Source organism: Heterodontus francisci, unplaced genomic scaffold, assembly GCF_036365525.1.
Source record: "Heterodontus francisci isolate sHetFra1 unplaced genomic scaffold, sHetFra1.hap1 HAP1_SCAFFOLD_51_1, whole genome shotgun sequence".
NCBI classification, from domain to species: Eukaryota; Metazoa; Chordata; class Chondrichthyes; order Heterodontiformes; family Heterodontidae; genus Heterodontus; species Heterodontus francisci.
The window spans coordinates 2,973,389-2,991,198 of record NW_027141937.1 but is presented as its reverse complement, the minus strand read 5'-3'; the positions used below and the strand labels follow the sequence as shown (position 1 = coordinate 2,991,198).

The 17,810-nt window shown below is 45.1% G+C and overlaps 1 non-coding gene across 1 annotated transcript; it reads left to right on the top strand.

Annotated features, from left to right (window-relative positions):
• Positions 1-15,581: 15,581 nt before the first annotated feature.
• Positions 15,582-15,663, top strand: trnas-gcu (transfer RNA serine (anticodon GCU)). Its single transcript has one exon. It is a non-coding gene; the product is annotated as a tRNA-Ser (tRNA).
• The last annotated feature ends 2,147 nt before the right edge of the window (positions 15,664-17,810 follow it).

The following is a 17,810-nucleotide window of genomic DNA, read 5'->3' as shown; positions in this document are numbered from 1 at the left end:
CGTTGTTAGTTATGACAATGGATACATGATAAAAATGGTCATGTTAAACTGAGATCGAACTACCCAAGCTTACCTCCATCCTCCAGTCCTCTGGCATCATTCCCATATTCAAGGAGGATTGAAAGATTGTGGTTCGAGTCTCTGCTATTTCCACCCTGACTTCCCTCAGCAACCCAGGATGCAGCCCATCCAGACCGGGTGACTTTTCTACTGTGAGCACTGCTAACCTTGTAATTGTCTCCTCTTTAACTATTTTCATCCCCTCCAAATTCTCCACTTCCTCCTCCTTTACTGTGACATTTGCAGCACCCGTTTGTTTTGTGATGACAGATGAAATGTACTTAATTAGTACCTCAGCCACACCCTCTGCCTCCACAGGATCTCCTAATTGACCCACCCTTTCATTGACTGTCCATATGTTGGTAAAAGACTTCAGTGTTCCCAGTTATGTGACCTGCTAATCTTTTCTCATACATTCTCTTGCTGATCTCATTTCCTTTTTCAGCTCTCCTCTGTACTTTCTGTATTCTGCTTGTTTCTCTACTGCATATGAATCCTCACATGATTTTTCAGTGAATGGTTTTTGAACTATTTTGTTGAAGGATTGAGTTTTGTAAATTTCTCCCCAGCTCCCCTCATGGTCAGGCAGAAAGTTTAACTGCTGTGTTTTCAAACAGCAACAGCTTTATTTGAAAAGCCATTTTGACAGGATTCCGGGTTTTAATCCAGTCACAAACCTGGTTCTGATGTCTTGTGGCTCCAGCTGTCACATGACCTGTCAGAGGATGACCTCATAATTGACCCAGTCATGGAGCTGTGGGTTGATGTTTAAATTGCTTCAAAATAATTTTCCAAAAGGACAATCAAAATTAATCGATATATAAAAGGTAGATTTTGTGAATTTGTGCTCCCAGTGGAAATTCCTGCAGAGTCTGCTGGTTTTCATATCCCCAATTCCCCACAGGAAGCTCTGTGCTCGGAGTCTGTATTCATTACATCAACATTATACAGAATCATTTCATGGGAGACCCCACTGTGAATTGTAGACAGGTGGGTCAGTTTTAACTTTCAAAGTAACACAGAAGCAAAATACTGCTGATACTGGAAATCTGAAATAAAAACAGAAAATGCTGGAAATACTCAGCAGGTCTGGCAGCATCTGTGGAGAGAGAGACAGAGTTAACGTTTCAGATCTGTGACCTTTCATCAGAACTGAGCTGAAATTGTCTGAGGGACTGCGATTGTGGAATCAATTTCAGGGTCAAAGACATTGTACTTGGTAAGGATAGGAAGATGGAGATTATTAAGTACAGTGCAAAAATATAGATGCTTTTACATTATTTTAATCAAAATTGATTTAAACTTTGTGCTCATGAATCCTATCTTTTGATCACAATGACACTGATAACAATGGAAAAAGCAAGACTTGCATTTCACGGCCACAGGACATTGTAAACCCTTTTACAGCCAATGAAGGAAGGACTTTTAAAGTGTAGTCACTCAACAGTACAATAGAGTACCCTACAATAAAGATGTATAAGATTCTCACCACACAACTGCCAGACAATGACCATCCCAAACAAGAGAGAATCTAACCATCTCCCTTTGACATTTAATGGCATTACCATCGCTGAATCCCCCACTCTCAACAACCTGGGGGTTACCATTGAGCAGAAACTGAACTGCAGTAGCCATATAAATATTATGGCTACAAGAGCAGGTCAGAGACTAGGAATCCTGCGGCAAGTAACTCACCTCCTGACTCCCCAAAGCCTGGACATTAGTCAGGGGTATGATGGAATACTTTCCACTTGTCTGGCTGGGTGCAGCTCCAACAATACTCAAGAAACTCAACAGGACAAAGCAGCCCGCTTGATTGGCACCCCATTTACAACATTCATGCCCTCCATCACTGGCACACAGTGGCAGCAGTGTGTACCATCCACAAGATGCACTGCAGCAATGTGCCAAGGCTCCTGAGACAGCACCTTCCAAACCCGCGACCTTTATCACCTAGAAGGACAAGGGCAGCAGATGCATGGGAACACCACAACCTGCAAGTTCCCCTCCAAGCCACACACCATCCTGAATTGTAACTGTATCACCGTTCCTTCACTGTTGCTGGGTCAAAATCCTGGAACTCTCTTCATAACAGCAGCACATGGACTGCAGTGGTTCAAGAAGGCAGCTCAGCACCACCTTCTCAAGGCAATTAGGGATGGATAATAAATGCTGGCCTAGCCAGCGACACCCACCTCCCATGAATGAATTAAAAAAATGATAATATCCTGTAATCCTCCAAAGTAGAAAATACAGATGGAAATGAAAAATAATAAAACAGTCAGCATGGATTTCATAAAGAAAGACTTGATGAACCTTATCTTTGAAAAATCAACAACAAGAGTAATATAGCAGATGTAGAAGAGTTTAAGTTAATAAAGCCTCATCCATTTATGTGCTTGAACCATCAAATTGTGGGTTAACAAACAAACATACTAACTGACAGAGCTGTATGTTGTGCTTTCTAAATTACCCTAAAGTAGGGTGTTAATGAGTTAAAGCTTCAGGTTGCTGCAACCAGAATAGCCATTGTCCACTATCAGTTTTACTGTTATAAATAAAGATGGAACATTCATTGTGAATCTATAGAAACAGTCTGGTCCTGCACACTGCAGACACATCCACGTCATCACCAACCAGCTCTCCTATAATTGGTGCAGTTATTTCACTTTGCCCCATTCGCTCCATGGAATTACTTTTAAAAGATTTTAAATTACAAGCAGTTTTGTTAATGTTCAGCCTTTGAGAAGAAAACATTCCCTGGCCACAGTGGAGACAGCATTGAATATAAAACAGTAGACTACCAGGCAACACAGTGAAAGCTGATCAGCTAATCTATAATTACTTACATTTCTTAATTTTGCTCTTGCTATTCGGTTTTTCATCATTTTCAGTTCCTGACTGTGGATATTATTGTGATTAAATGTGAAAAGATGCACTGTGTCTCAGCCCCGGTATATTGGCTCTTTCTCTGTGCAGTGCTGTGCACACTCAGATACTGACAGTGTCTCTCCCTCCCTCAACTTTCCAGCCCTGACGGTGCAGAAAGCGCTGCTCAAAGTTACACATTCTGACTGTTTGCAGTTGATTAGTGAGAGATTATTAACGTATCCTTCTGCAGCGCTGCCTCGGTTAATAACAGCAGATCTAAGCCACATTTCAGATACAGAAACAGATGCATCAATTATTCACTCTTTCCCAGAGTGAGTGAGGCCGGGACAAGCAGCAACATTCCGGCCCCACACTCTGCAATTACCCAGCACCAGTGGAAAGCAGTGAATACAGATTCAATCAGTGGGTTAATGTCCATTACAGGGATGCAAGATTCCACAGCCCAGGACAAACATCCCCATACACCGAGAACAAGCTCAGGAAAACCCGGGGGAGTTAATATCCCAGTCACTGAGCATTCCAGCAACATTGAACAAGTTCCTGAACTGAGTGAACCTTTCAAAGTACAGAAGTGAGGACGAGGTCAAAAAGGTCTGAACAGTTGAGGTGACTGAGCGGTTTCAGCTTCTCTGTTCAGGTTGCAGCTTTCACTGGAGGCATGTGTTTAAATCCCACTTCTGACAACTTGATTTTCAGTTACTTTGCAGAGCTTCCTTGAAGGTTTGATGTAGAGTAAATACTGAGGAACTGTTTCTAACTGCTGAAAGGTCAATAACCGAAGGTTATAGATTTAAGGTGACTCCCAAAACCAGAAGGAACTTGAGGAAAAATCGATTTCTGCAACATGTGGTTCGGATTTCAGTTATGTGGATAGGTTGGAGAAGCTGGGGTTGTTCTCTTTAGAGAGGAGATTTGATAGAGGTGTTCACAATCATGAGGGGTCGTGACAGACCCGATAGAAATTGTTGGTAGAAGGATTGAGACTCAGGTAAAAGCTGTGGCTCAGTTGGTCACACTCACCTCGAAATCACAAGCTTCTGGGTTCAGATTTCACAGCTGACACTCCAGTGCAGCACTGAGGGTGTTGAAGGTGCTGCCTTTCAGGTGTGATGTTAAACCAAGACCTGGTCTGCATGTTTGGGTGAATGTAAAAGATCCCATGCTGCAATGTCAAACAAGTGAAGAGCAATTCTCCCTGGTGTTGTGATCAATATTTGCCCCTCAATCAGATCAGTTGGTCATTATCACATTGCTGTTTGTGGATATTAGCTGCTGCATTTCTGACATTACAACAGTGATTACACTTCAAAAGTATTTCATTGTCTACAAAGTGCTTTGATATGTCCAGTGGTCTTGAAAGGTGCTATATAAATGCAAGTATTTTGTTTCTTTATCACAACAAGATCAGGGGGCAGGTTGTTCAACCTTGCCCGTCTAAGAGCGAAGTCCAAAGTACGGAAAGTCCTCATCAGAGAACTCCTCTTTGCTGACGATGCTGCTTTAACATCTCACACTGAAGAATGCCTGCAGAGTCTCATCGACAGGTTTGCGTCTGCTTGCAATGAATTTGGCCTAACCATCAGCCTCAAGAAAACGAACATCATGGGGCAGGATGTCAGAAATGCTCCATCCATCAATATTGGCGACCACGCACTGGAAGTGGTTCAAGAGTTCACCTACCTAGGCTCAACTATCACCAGTAACCTGTCTCTAGATGCAGAAATCAACAAGCGCATGGGTAAGGCTTCCACTGCTATGTCCAGACTGGCCAAGAGAGTGTGGGAAAATGGCGCACTGACACGGAACACAAAAGTCCGAGTGTATCAGGCCTGTGTCCTCAGTACCTTGCTCTACGGCAGCGAGGCCTGGACAACGTATGCCAGCCAAGAGCGACGTCTCAATTCATTCCATCTTCGCTGCCTTCGGAGAATACTTGGCATCAGGTGGCAGGACTATATCTCCAACACAGAAGTCCTTGAAGCGGCCAACATCCCCAGCTTATACACACTACTGAGTCAGCGGCGCTTGAGATGGCTTGGCCATGTGAGCCGCATGGAAGATGGCAGGATCCCCAAAGACACATTGTACAGCGAGCTCGCCACTGGTATCAGACCCACCGGCCGTCCATGTCTCCGTTATAAAGACGTCTGCAAACGCGACATGAAATCGTGTGACATTGATCACAAGTCGTGGGAGTCAGTTGCCAGCATTCGCCAGAGCTGGCGGGCAGCCATAAAGACAGGGCTAAATTGTGGCGAGTCGAAGAGACTTAGTAGTTGGCAGGAAAAAAGACAGAGGCGCAAGGGGAGAGCCAACTGTGCAACAGCCCCAACAAACAAATTTCTCTGCAGCACCTGTGGAAGAGCCTGTCACTCCAGAATTGGCCTTTATAGCCACTCCAGGCGCTGCTTCACAAACCACTGACCACCTCCAGGCGCGTATCCATTGTCTCTCGAGATAAGGAGGCCCAAAAGAAGAATTTTGTTTCTTTATCACAACACATTGCTGTGTAAACAATGGTTCTTCATGTCACCTCTGGTTCTTTTGCCAATCACCTGATATCTGTGTCCTCTGCTTACTGACCCTTTTACCACTGGAAACAGTTTCTCCTGATTTAAACTATTGAAGAACTTCATGACTTTGAACAAATGTGTCAAATCTTTTCTGAATTTTCTCTGCTGCAAGGAGAACAACCCCAGCTTCTCCAATCTCTCCACATAACTGAAATCCCTCACCCTGCTACCATTGTGGTAAATCTCTTTTTTATTCTTTCATGGGATGTGGGCACTGCTGACACAATGTGATTCCTGTCAATGGAGCGGCCCGCTGACATCATCGGACTGTGCCAAGCTGTGCATAGGCACAGCTACATCTTGCCAGGATTAAATGGCACATGTGGAGGATGATGTCATTGCGCAGCGCCAACACCATCGCATATCCGCGCTTGGTCCATCTTCGCACATGTGCGCTCAAGCGTCATCAGGTATCCAGCCCCTCACTCAGCTGGAGGAAGCGGCTGAATAGGAGACTTTGAGGCTGGAGCTCTCCCCCGTCGGCAACTCGCTCCAGGCCTCGACGCTTCCTCCCCTCAGCCGCTCGCTGTACACCTCGATGCTCCCCACTCGCGTCATCCAGCTCTATGGCCGCTTGCTCTCTGCCCCCCAACCCCCGCTCCAGCCGCTAGCTCTAGGCCATGCCACTTCCCTCCTCTAGGCCACTCACTACTCACTCCTACGTCACACTTTGCAGCCCACCTTGCTTCTTCGGGCGGCGCGTGGAGACTGGACAAACGTGGGAGCAAGTGGCCGAGAGAAGGGAAGCAGCGCAGCCTAGAGCTAGTGGCTGGAGGGGAGGGGGGGGGTGGGGAGTGAGCGAACGACTGGAGAATGGGGTGACATGATCGGGAGACAATCGGCCAGGGAAGTAGTGGGGGGAGCAGCGAGGTCTGGAGCGAGCGACTATGGAGGGTGGAAGCGGCCGGTGCAAAGCAGGGGGAGAAAGCGAGTTGTGCCACCTAGTGGTTACGTTGTCAGCAAACGCAGCCTTTATTGTCCATCCTTAATTGCCCTTGAGAAGGTGGTGGTGAGCTGCCTTTTTGGAGCTGCTGCAGTCCATGTGTTGTACGTAAACCCACAGTGCTGTTAGGAAGGGAGTTCCAAGATTTTGATCCAGTGACAGTGAAGGAATGGTGATATAGTTCCCAGTCAGGACAGTGTGTAACTTGGAGGGGAGCTTGCAGATGGTGGTGTTCCCATTCATCCAATGTCCTTCTAGGTGGTCGAGGTTGGGGGTTTGGAAGGTGCTGTCGAAGGAGGCTTGGTGAGTTGCTGCAGTGCATCTTGTGGATGGTACACACTGCTGCCACTGTTCACTGGTGGTGCAGGAAGTGAATATTTAAAGTAGTGGATGGAGTGCTGATCAAGTGATCTGCTTTGTCCTGGATGGTGTTGAGTTTCTTTGGTGTTGTTGGAGCTCCACTCATCCAGGCAAGTGGGGAGTATTACATCACACTCCTGACTTGTGCCTTGTAGATGGTGGACAGGAGGTGAGTTACTTGCAGCAGAATTCCCAGCTTCTGACCTGCTCTTGTAGCTACGGTATTTATATGACTTATCCAATTCAGTTTCTGCTCATTGGTAACCCCCCGGATGTTGATTGTGAAGGATTCAGCAATGGTAATGTCATTGACTGTCAAGGGGAGATAGTTAGATTCACTCTTGTTGGAAATGGTCATTGCCTGGCATTTTTGTGGCGTGCATGTTACTTGCCACTTATCAGTCCAAGCCCAATCTTTTCCAGGTCTCTCTACATGTGGACACGGACTGCTTCAGTATCTGAGGAGTTACTAATGCAACTGAACATTTTGCAATCATCAGTGAACATTTCCACTTCTGACCTTGTGATGGAAGGAAGTTTATTGATTCTAGACAGATACATGAATGGGCAGGAAGAAAAGAGATACAGACCCTTAGAAAATAGGCGACATGTTTAGATAGAGTATCTGGATCGGCGCAGGCTTGGAGGGCCGAAGGGCCTTTTCCTGTGCTGTAATTTTCTTGGTTCTTTGTTTGTTCTTTGATGAAGCAACTGAAGACGGTTGGGGCCGAGGACACTACCCTGAGGAACTCCTGAGCGATGTCTGGTACTGAGATGATTGGCCACCAACAACCAGCACCATATTCCTTTGCGCAAGGTATGACTCCAACCAGTGGAGATTTTTCTCCGTGATTGCCATTGACTTCAATTTTGCAAGGGCTCCTTGATGCCCTTGGCAAGAGCAGTCACTGTCACCTCACCTCACCTCCCGAATTCAGCTCTTCTGTCCATATTTGGGCCAAGGCCATAATGAGGTCAGGAACTAATTGGCTCTGGCGGAACCCAAAATGAGCATTGGTGAGTAGGTTATGGCTGTGTAAGTGCTGTTTGATAGCACTGTCAACGACACCTTCCATCACTTTACTGATGATCAAGAGGAGGCCGATCGGGCAGGAATTGACCGGGTTGGATTTGTCCTGCCTTTTGTATACAGAACATACCTGGGCAATTTTCCACATTGCTGGGTAGATGCCAGTGTTGTAGCTTGGCGGGCGGTGTGGCTAGTTCTGGAGCACAAGTCTTTAGCACTGCAGCCAGGATGTTGTCAGTATCCAGAGCCTTCAGCCATTTCTTGCTATCATGTGGAGTGAAGTGGATTTAGCTGAAGATTGGCACCTGTGATGCTGGGGACCTCAGGAGGAGGCCGAGATTGATCATCTACTTGGCACTTCTGGCTGAAGATGGTTGCAAATGATTCAACCTTGTATTTTGCACTGATATACTGGTCTCCCTTATCATGAAGGATGGGGATATTTGTGGAGCCTCGTCCTCCTGTTAATTGTTTAATTATCCACCACCATTCAGGACTGGATGTGACAGGACTGCAGAGCTTTGATCTGATCTGTTGGTTGTGAGATCACTCAGCTCTGTCTATTGCATGCTGCTTCCGCTATATGACATGCAAGTAATCCTGTGTTGTCGCTTCACTCATTTTTAGGTCTGCTTGGTGCTGTTCCTGACATGCCCTCCTGCACACTTCGTTGAACCACTATTGCTCCCTTGGCTTGATGGTAATGGTAGAGTGAAGGATATGCCAGGCCATGAGGTAACATATTGTGTTTAAATACAATTATGCTGCTGCTGATGACCCACAGTGCCTCATGGATGTACAGTTTTGAGCTGCCAGATCTGTTCATTTCTTCCCTCAGATGTAATTGAAAAAAAAATCTGAAGAAATGCATGAACTAAATAAAAAGGAGAGAGAAATAAATACTGACAAAATGGATGGCAGAATTTGGAAGGTAAAAAGATTTCAGTTTTATTATTGATGAGTGAGAGGAATATATCACACTTTGGGGCTTCTGGAAGTGGATTTACTGATAATCTGGGGAATTGATAGGAAACTGCTTCATAGTTGGTGGAACAAATTCCCGCCCTTGGGGTGGAGCCAACAGCTGCATCCGTCCAATAACAGACAGAGTAGAAGTACTGTATCAGGCCGTGTTGCTCAGTTGGTAGAGCATGGGACTTTTAATCTCAGGGTCTTGGATTTGAGACCCTTGTTGTGTGGTTGTTCTTCCCTTTTTCAGTCTTCATCAGCAGAGAGTTCAAGGAGTGTTTGAAATTAAATTCAACAACATTTTGAATGAGTACTTCTCTTCGGTATTTACGAATGAGAAGGGGTGTATTACTGAAGAGGACGGTGTGAAACAGACTGGTAAGCTCGAGGAAGTGCTCGTTAGGAGGGAAGATGTGTTGGGGTTTTTGAATAACTTGAAGATAGACAAGTCTCCCGGGCCTGACGGGGTATATCCAAGGATGTTATGGGAAGCAAGGGATGAAATTGCAGAGCCACTGGCAATGATCTTTTCATCTTCTCTGTTGACGGGGGTGGTACCAGGTGATTGGAGGGTGGCAAATGTTGTGCCCCTGTTCAAGAAAGGGAATAGGAACAACCCTGGGAATTACAGGCCAGTTAGTCTTACTTCGGTGGTAGGCAAGTTGATGGAAAAGGTGCTGAGGGATAGGATTTCTGAGCATCTGGAAAGACACTGCTTGATTCGGGACAGTCAGCACGGTTTTGTGAGGGGTAGGTCTTGCCTCACAAGCCTGATTGAATTCTTTGAGCAGGTGACCAAGCAAGTGGATGAGGGTAAACCAGTGGATGTGGTGTACATGGATTTTAGTAAGGCATTTGATAAGGTCCCCCATGGTAGACTTATGGAGAAAGTCAGGAGGCATGGGATAGTGGGGAATGTGGCCAGTTGGATTAATAATTGGCTAACTGATAGAAGGCAGAGAGTGGTCTTAGATGGTAAATACTCAGCCTGGAGCCCAGTTACCAGTGGCGTGCCACAGGGATCAGTTCTGGGTCCTCTCCTGTTTGTGATTTTTATTAACGACTTGGATGAGGAAGTCGAAGGGTGGGTCAGTAAATTTGCAGATGATACAAAGGTTGGTGGAGTTGTGGATACCGAGGAGGGCTATTGTCGTCTGCAAAGGGACTTGGATAGGTTGCAGTGCTGGGCTGAAAAGTGGCAGATGGAGTTTAACCCTGAAAAGTGTGAGGTCGTCCATTTTGGAAGGACAAACACGAATGCAAAATACTGGGTTAACGGTAGGGTTCTTGGGCATGTGGAGGAGCAGAGAGACCTTGGGGTCTATGTGCATAGATCGTTGAAAGTTGCAACTCAAGTGGATAGGGCTGTGAAGAAGGCATATGGGGTGTTAGCGTTCATTAGCAGAGGGATTGAATTTAAGAGCCGTGAGGTGATGATGCAGCTGTACAGGACCTTGGTAAGGCCTCATTTGGAGTACTGTGTGCAGTTCTGGTCGCCTCATTTTAGGAAGGATGTGGAAGCCTTGGAGAGGGTGCAGAGGAGATTTACCAGGATGTTGCCTGGAATGGAGAATAAGTCTTACGAGGAAAGGCTGAACATTCTAGGCCTCTTCTCATTAGAACGGAGAAGGATGAGGGGTGACATGATAGAGGTTTATAAGATGATCAGGGGAATAGATAGGGTAGACAGTCAGAAACTTTTTCCCCGGGTGGAGCAAAGCGTTACAAGGGGTCATAAATTTAAGGTGAAGGGTGGGAGATATAAGGGGGATGTCAGGGGAAGGTTCTTTACCCAGAGAGTGGTCGGGGCATGGAATGCCTTGCCTGGGGAAGTTGTTGAGTCAGAAACTTTAGGGACTTTCAAACGGCTTTTAGATAGGTATATGGATAAAGGAGAATGATGGGGTATAGATTAAATTGTCCTTGACAGAGGACAAAGGATCGGCACAACATCGTGGGCCGAAGGGCCTGTTCTGTGCTGTATTTTTCTATGTTCTATGTTCTTAACATCACCAGATTTCAACTACTCCCACCCCGCCCCCTCCCAGTGTAGTTGACAGGACTCTCAACCTCTGCCTTCCCCCTTCCCCTCCCTCCCAGATCTGCGACAGGGTTCCCCTTGTCCTCACTTTCCACCCCACCTGCCTCCACATCTAAAGGATCATCCTCCACCATTTCCGCCACCTCCAGCGTGATGCCACCACCAAACGCATCCTCCCCTCCCCTGTCAGCATTCCGAAGGGATTGTTCCCTCCGCGACACCCTGGTGCACTCCTCCATTACCCCCAATACCTCGTCCCCTTCCCAAGGCACCTTCCCATGCAATCGCAGGAGATATAATACCTGCCCTTTTCCCTCCTCTCTGCTCATTATCTGAAGCCCCAAACACTCCTTTCAGCTGATGCAGCGATTTACTTGTACTTCTTTCAATTATGTATACTGTATTCACTGCTCACAATGCGGTCTCCTCTAAACCGGGGAGACCAAACGCAGATTAGATGGAACACCTCTGCTCAGGCCGAAAGCATGATCCTGAGCTTCGGGTTGCTTGCCATTTCAACACTCTCCCCTGCTCTCATGTCAACATTTCTGTCTTTGGCCTGTTCCAGTGTTCCAGTGAAAATCAACCCAAGCTCGAGGAGCAGCACCTGACCTTTTGATTCCGCACTCTACAGCCTTGTGAATTGAACATTGTGTTCAATCACATCAGAGCATGACTGGTGTCAGGCAACCACAAGCATTAACACACTCTTTGCCTTTGTCCCAGGACAGCTTTGTTATTTAATCTCTTCTTCCCTCTGCACTATCAAACACCTTCCCCTTTGTTCTCTCCCACATGCCCCTCCCCGTCACATGTTTAAAACCTAATTCTTTTCTAACCTGTGTCAGTTCTGATGAAAGGTCACAGACCAGAAACGTTAACTCTGTTTCTCTCACCACAGATGCTGCCAGAGCTATTGAGTATTTCCAGCACTTTTTGTTTTTATTTCAGATTTCCAGCATCTGCAGTATTTTGCTTTTGTTGTGTCAGAAAGTCTTTCCTTGATTCAGGACTCTTACCTCTCTCCAGAATCTCTCTGCTAAAGATTGAACTTTATCTCATTTCACTCACAGCTCAGGGTCAGTGTGGCACAGTGGGACTTCTGGCTGTGTCCCACTTCACAATCCTTCAGTACTGAGAAAACAATGGGGAATATTACTCACATGTTGTGTTCTGTAACTTTTTACAAACACTTTAATGTATATATTGTCTTCCAAAGCAGTGACAGAATGGTGGCTTTAGTGTGTTGTTGAAATAGCTTTGTTGAGTTCGTGCTGTACTAACAGTTAAACAGTTCTTGGTTCAATCCCAGGTTTTGGCACTTTCAACCTCTCCTGTGTCTTTTTCTTTGGCTCCAATTGTCAAGCTGCATGATTTACTCTGAAATTAGCACCAGAGAACCAAGGCACCAGCGAGCATGAGGAGCTGAAATTAGCACAGATCAAATCCACTTAATATTTCTGACTGAAGATGGTTGCAAATGCTTCAGCTTCATCTTTTGCACTGACGTGCTCAGCACCACCATCATTGAGGATGTGAATGTTTTTGGAGCCTCCTCATCTTGTTAGTTATTTAATTATCCACCACCATTCACGACTGGATGTGGCAGGACTGTGGAGCTGTGATCTGATCCTGAGGGAGATATCCGTGTGTGGAGTGGCGGGATGTATGGAGAGTGATCCTGAAGAGGGTGTCCGAGCCTGGAGTGGAAGCTTTCCGTGGAGGTACAGGAGTAGGTCATTCAGCCCCAGTGTTTTATAAAGGTTTAGCATAACTTATTTGCTTTTACTCTATGCCTCTATTAATAAAGCCAAGTGTCCTGTTTGCTCTTAGCAACCTTTTCAAACCTTGATCAAAAAAGATTGGTGTACATTGTCTCATTCTTCCTCCCAAACTGTATCACTTCACAAGTCTCTGTGTAAAATTTTATCTGTTGTGTGAAAGCCCATTTTACCAGTGTGTTTAAGTTCCTCTGAAGTGTGTTACAGTCGCTGGCATAGGACGAAATTCACGAGCATTCTTTGATGCAATCTCCGTGGAAAGAGCAATCTTACACACTAGCTCAAATTGGGATTTTGTGTGTTTAGTATCTTTCCTCATCCACCAATATAAGCACAAATCTGTCTCATAATGTACGGTCTAAGAATGTGCCAATGTTGCAATGTGGTGATAAATTCTTCAGTGTCACAATGTACTCACCAACTGTTTCACTACTTTTCTGATTTCTGGATCCAAGTTTGTAGATTTCCGCGATCTCTAGTGGCTTAGGGTTGAGCCTCACTTCAACGAAGAAACGGAAAATTATGATTTAAAGATTACACTGTCAATCATTCACATCTCTGTCTTCTCCTGAACTTCGAGTTCAGATTTGTTTGTGAAGTTGATTCACACGTTAAGACAGCACAGTCTTTGTCTTTGTGAAGGAAGTGATTTGGGAATGGCTGGTTGAAACTGTCCCTTCTTGCACAGAAATTCAGTGCAAATACTTGATCACTCACAATTTCCTTGAGAGAAATTTGTTCACAATCGCATTCGACGCAGAAACGGCCTCAGCATTAATCTCACTGAAGCAGAATGTGACCGTGTTGTATGTTTCAGAATGTTGTTGCCGTTATTTGTCGCTTTTAACCAAGACTGGGAGACAGGGCAAGGTTGATCCGAGGTTGGAATATATTAACATTCAGGAGCAAGAAAAATCAAAAGGAACAAAATAAGAAAACCCAGTCTCCGGATTTGAGAATCTGTAGATCCGCTTTGGGAAAGTGAATCAGAGCAGAATGAAGGGTGAACTGTCCAGAAGAGATGAAGACACAGCTCAGTCAACACGTTCCCCTGGTTTATGATGCTGGAACATTCCTCACACAGAAATGATTCAACCCAATGACAAACATTCTTCCAGCTGATAATTTATGCTACTGATTAAAGGACTGTCTCGTGGTTACCGAGTGACGACGAGAAGATATTAAACTTTGTTCTATTCAATCTAGCTGTGATAAAGTTTGATTTTTTCTCCCTTTTATAAACAGTATTTGAAGGGTCTCGGTAACAATGTTCAGTGTTGATGAGAGTGGGGTCTGGGTGAGAAGCTGCTGAGTGTGACAGGGTCAGGACTGGATGCAGGAAGTTCTCTGACAGTCTCCCTCTATCTCTCTAATGGGTTTGAGTTGATTTACGACTGGTAGCTTTTATTTTACTTTTCTTATTTAGAGATATAGCCCCTTCGGCCCTCCGAGTCTGTGCCAACCAGCAATCACCCATTTATACTAATCCTACATTAATCCCATATTCTCTACCACATCCCTACCATTCTCCTACCACGTACCTACACTCGGGACAATTTACAATGGCCAATTTACCTATCAACCTGCAAGTCTTTTGGAGGTGGGAGGAAACCAGAGCACCCGGCGGAAACCCACACAGACATAGGGAGAACTTGCAAACTCCACACAGGCAGTACCCAGAACTGAATCCTGGTCGCTGGAGCTGTGAGGCTGCGGTGCTAACCATTGCGCCACTGTGCTGCTGTTGGTGTTTTGATAAATGAAGGAAGCTCCCTCCACCCATTTTATTTGGACAGACAGTGTGGTATAAGGATGTAAAGGGTTAATGCTGAAGATAGTGGGATCAACCCCTCCCACTGTCAGAGTGATGATGGAACAGTCACATGAGATGAAGTTTGGGAGAAGAGAGAGCAGCACCAAGGATGCTAGCTTAGCAGGCTTGATGAGTGTGTATAGAGTATTGTGCAAATTAGAAAAGAGTTCTTAGTTCTTTCAGCAGCAACTGTGTCCAGAAAATATCGAGAAACTCACAATTTTATTATTCAGGAGTCGGAACACAGATATTAATTCCAAGTGACAGTTCTGGGACCAATTAACAAAAAAAGTAGAGAATAATATTGCTCACTGATTGAAATCCCCTCGTGAGGAGACAGTTAAACAGGTGATCTTTTGGGGCATCCTTCGATCCAAGGTTTCAGCAACATTTAATCTCCCTTTTTGGTGAAATACTCTGTTATTTGCAACTTTTTTTATCAGCTTTGATGGGCGAGTGAAAAAACTGAAAAGGTTGAACAGTTCCATCCTTTCTTTTCTTCCTTCTTCTCTTCTTTCCATCAGTTTCTCTTTTCTGTCCCAGATCAATATAATGATGAGAATCCCACTTTAATCTGCTGTTTCTGGTGTTTTATCCATTCCAATCAAAATTTCAACATTCCAATCAAATCTATTTGTTATTCCACAGTGTCTCTCCATGTGTTTTATTCTGTTGTATTCTCTCACAGTCTGTTTGATGATCAATGTTACATCTCACTCTCTGTTCTGGTGAAGATCAGAAGCAGTGATATCTGTTTACACCACCCGACAAGTCGGCCTGAGGCTGTGCCTCGCTGATCATGTGGGGTTAAAGCAATTCTTCCAGTCAGTTAGTTCAGTTTTCATTTCATGAGAAATTCGGTCATCATGACTTCATCAGTGACCTAATGGTTCAGGTGTCTGAGTGATGTTAATCATGATGTGATGAAATGATTGTATGTTCCAGTCTTTCCGTGGTGGGTTTTCACACTGAGTAGAAACGTGTTGGACATGGTCTGGAAATGTTTCACACTGCTCCATTCCCAACTTCATTTACTTACAGAAGATATATTTCCATCATTCCACAGCTGGCTGCACAGCCAGAAGCTGTGCTGAAGGTGACAGCTATGTCTCTGCAACTGACAAGGTGGCCGAGAGGTTAAGGCGATGGACTGCTAATCTATTGTGCTTTGCACACGTGGGTTCGAATCCCATCCTTGTCGCTAGTTTTTCAGCTGTTTCGTGTATTATTTATGTTGGGTGAGCTTATGTGTAAAGTCAGCCTCGAAACCTGTTCTTGTCAGTATCTTGACAGTGATTCCAGAATTGGTTATACTTTATTAAAATTGAGACAGACAATTGGAATTCTTCACCCAAACTGCACTGGAATGAAGATCAAATAGGGATCACGAAACGGAGCAGGATTTTTCCTCCCCTCCTTCCTTCCATCATTTCTTTCTCTGGATTTGCACCAAGTGAAAGACAAATGGGAAAAGCAAATGGCGAGGGAGCAGATGCAGAAAATTATCCTTTGGCAAGAAATGTATTTTCAAATCTTCTTGATAGATTATGTGCGTGAGCAATGCTTTGGCAGATGGAGTTTAAAATGAGGGGTCATCGACTACCGACGATAGATCAGAGTGTTTTTTTGGAAGAGGTGAGATGTTAGAAACGGTTGAGGAGCAGAGACCCGAATACTGAATTAATAAAAGCTCGTGGACTGGTAGAAAATAATGTGAAAAGTGAACAGAATATGAAGATTGGAACTCATGTTGCAGTGATATAAAGCTCTGTGCTCCTGAAGTAAATGTCCAAACCCAGATTGTGGGGAATCTGTGGAGAGTGATTTGGTTTTTATTCATTCTTGGGTGTGAGTATCGCTGATAAGGCGAGCATTTATTACCCATTCCTATTGCCGTTGAGAAGGTGGTGGAGAGCTGCCTTCTGGAACTGATGCAGTCCATATGGTGCAGGAACACCCACACTGCCGTTGGGGAGGGAGTTCCAGGATTGTGACCCAACAACAGTGAATAAATGGCGATATCATTCCAAGTCAGGATGGTGAGTGACTTGGAGGGGAACCTGCAGGTAGTGAGTTCCCATGCATCTGCTGCCCTTGTGCTTCGAGGTGGTAGTGGTCACGAGTTTGGAAGGTGCTGTTGAAGGATACTTGGCGAGTTGCTGCAGTACATATGGAGATGGTACACACTGCAGCCACTGTTTACTGGTTGTGGAGGGATTGAATGTTTAAGGTGGTGGGTTAGGTGCCGATCAAGTGCGCTGCTTTGTCCTGGATGGTGTTGAGCTTCTTGAGTGTTGTTGAGTGGGATGTATTCCATCACACTCCTGACTTGTGCCTTGTAGATGGTGGACAGGATTTGGGGTGTCAGGAGGTGAGATACTTGCTGCAGAATTCGTAATCTCTGACCTGCGCTTATAGCCACAGCATAGATGTGACTGGTCCAGTTACGTTTCTGGTCAAGATATTGATGGTGGGGGATTTAACGATGATAATGCTTCTGAATATCAAAAGGTAGATTTTTTTTCTCTCTCATTGGAGATGTTCACTGCTTGGCACTTGTGTGGCCAGAAGGTTGCTTGCCACTTATCAGCTCAAGCCTGAATGTTGTTCAGGTCTTGCTGCTTGCAGGCACAGACTGCTTCAGTATCTGAAGAGTTGTGAGTCATCATCTAACATTCCCACTTCTGACTTATGTTGAGGAGAAAGTCATCAATGAAACAGCTGGGATGTTTGGGTCTAGAATGCTACCCTGAGAAACTCCTGAGGCAATGTCCTGGGCTGAGATGATTGGCCTCCACGAACCACAACCATCTTGTTTTGTGCGACGTACGACTCCAGCAAGTGGAGAGTTTTCCCCCTGATTCCCAGTGACTTCAATTTTGCTAGGGATCCTTGATGCCACATTCACTCAAGGGTGGTTCAATAAGGCAGCCCACCCCACCACCTTCTCAAGGGCAATTAAGGATGGGCAGTAAATGCTGGCCTGGCCAGCAACGCCCACATCGCATGAATGAATGAATAAAAAAGTGAAGTATCCCTTGTGTCATTGTTTTGGTAGAAAATATAACCCTGGTGGAATTGCCCCTCCCAATCACACCTCACTTCATAGAACATAGAAAATGGAGAAAATTTATGGCACAGAATGAGACCATTTAGCAATCGTGTCTGTGCCAGCTGAAAAAGAGCGATCCAGCCCAATCCCACTTTCCAGGTCTTGGGAATGGGATCTGAACAGATCTCAGAGCTCACATTATGTGAATGTTCTGTTGAAGTATTGGTGAGCTGATATACCAGGGGAGATTCACACTGTTAGACACAGTGTGAAATACATTCAAGTATTTATGAAAC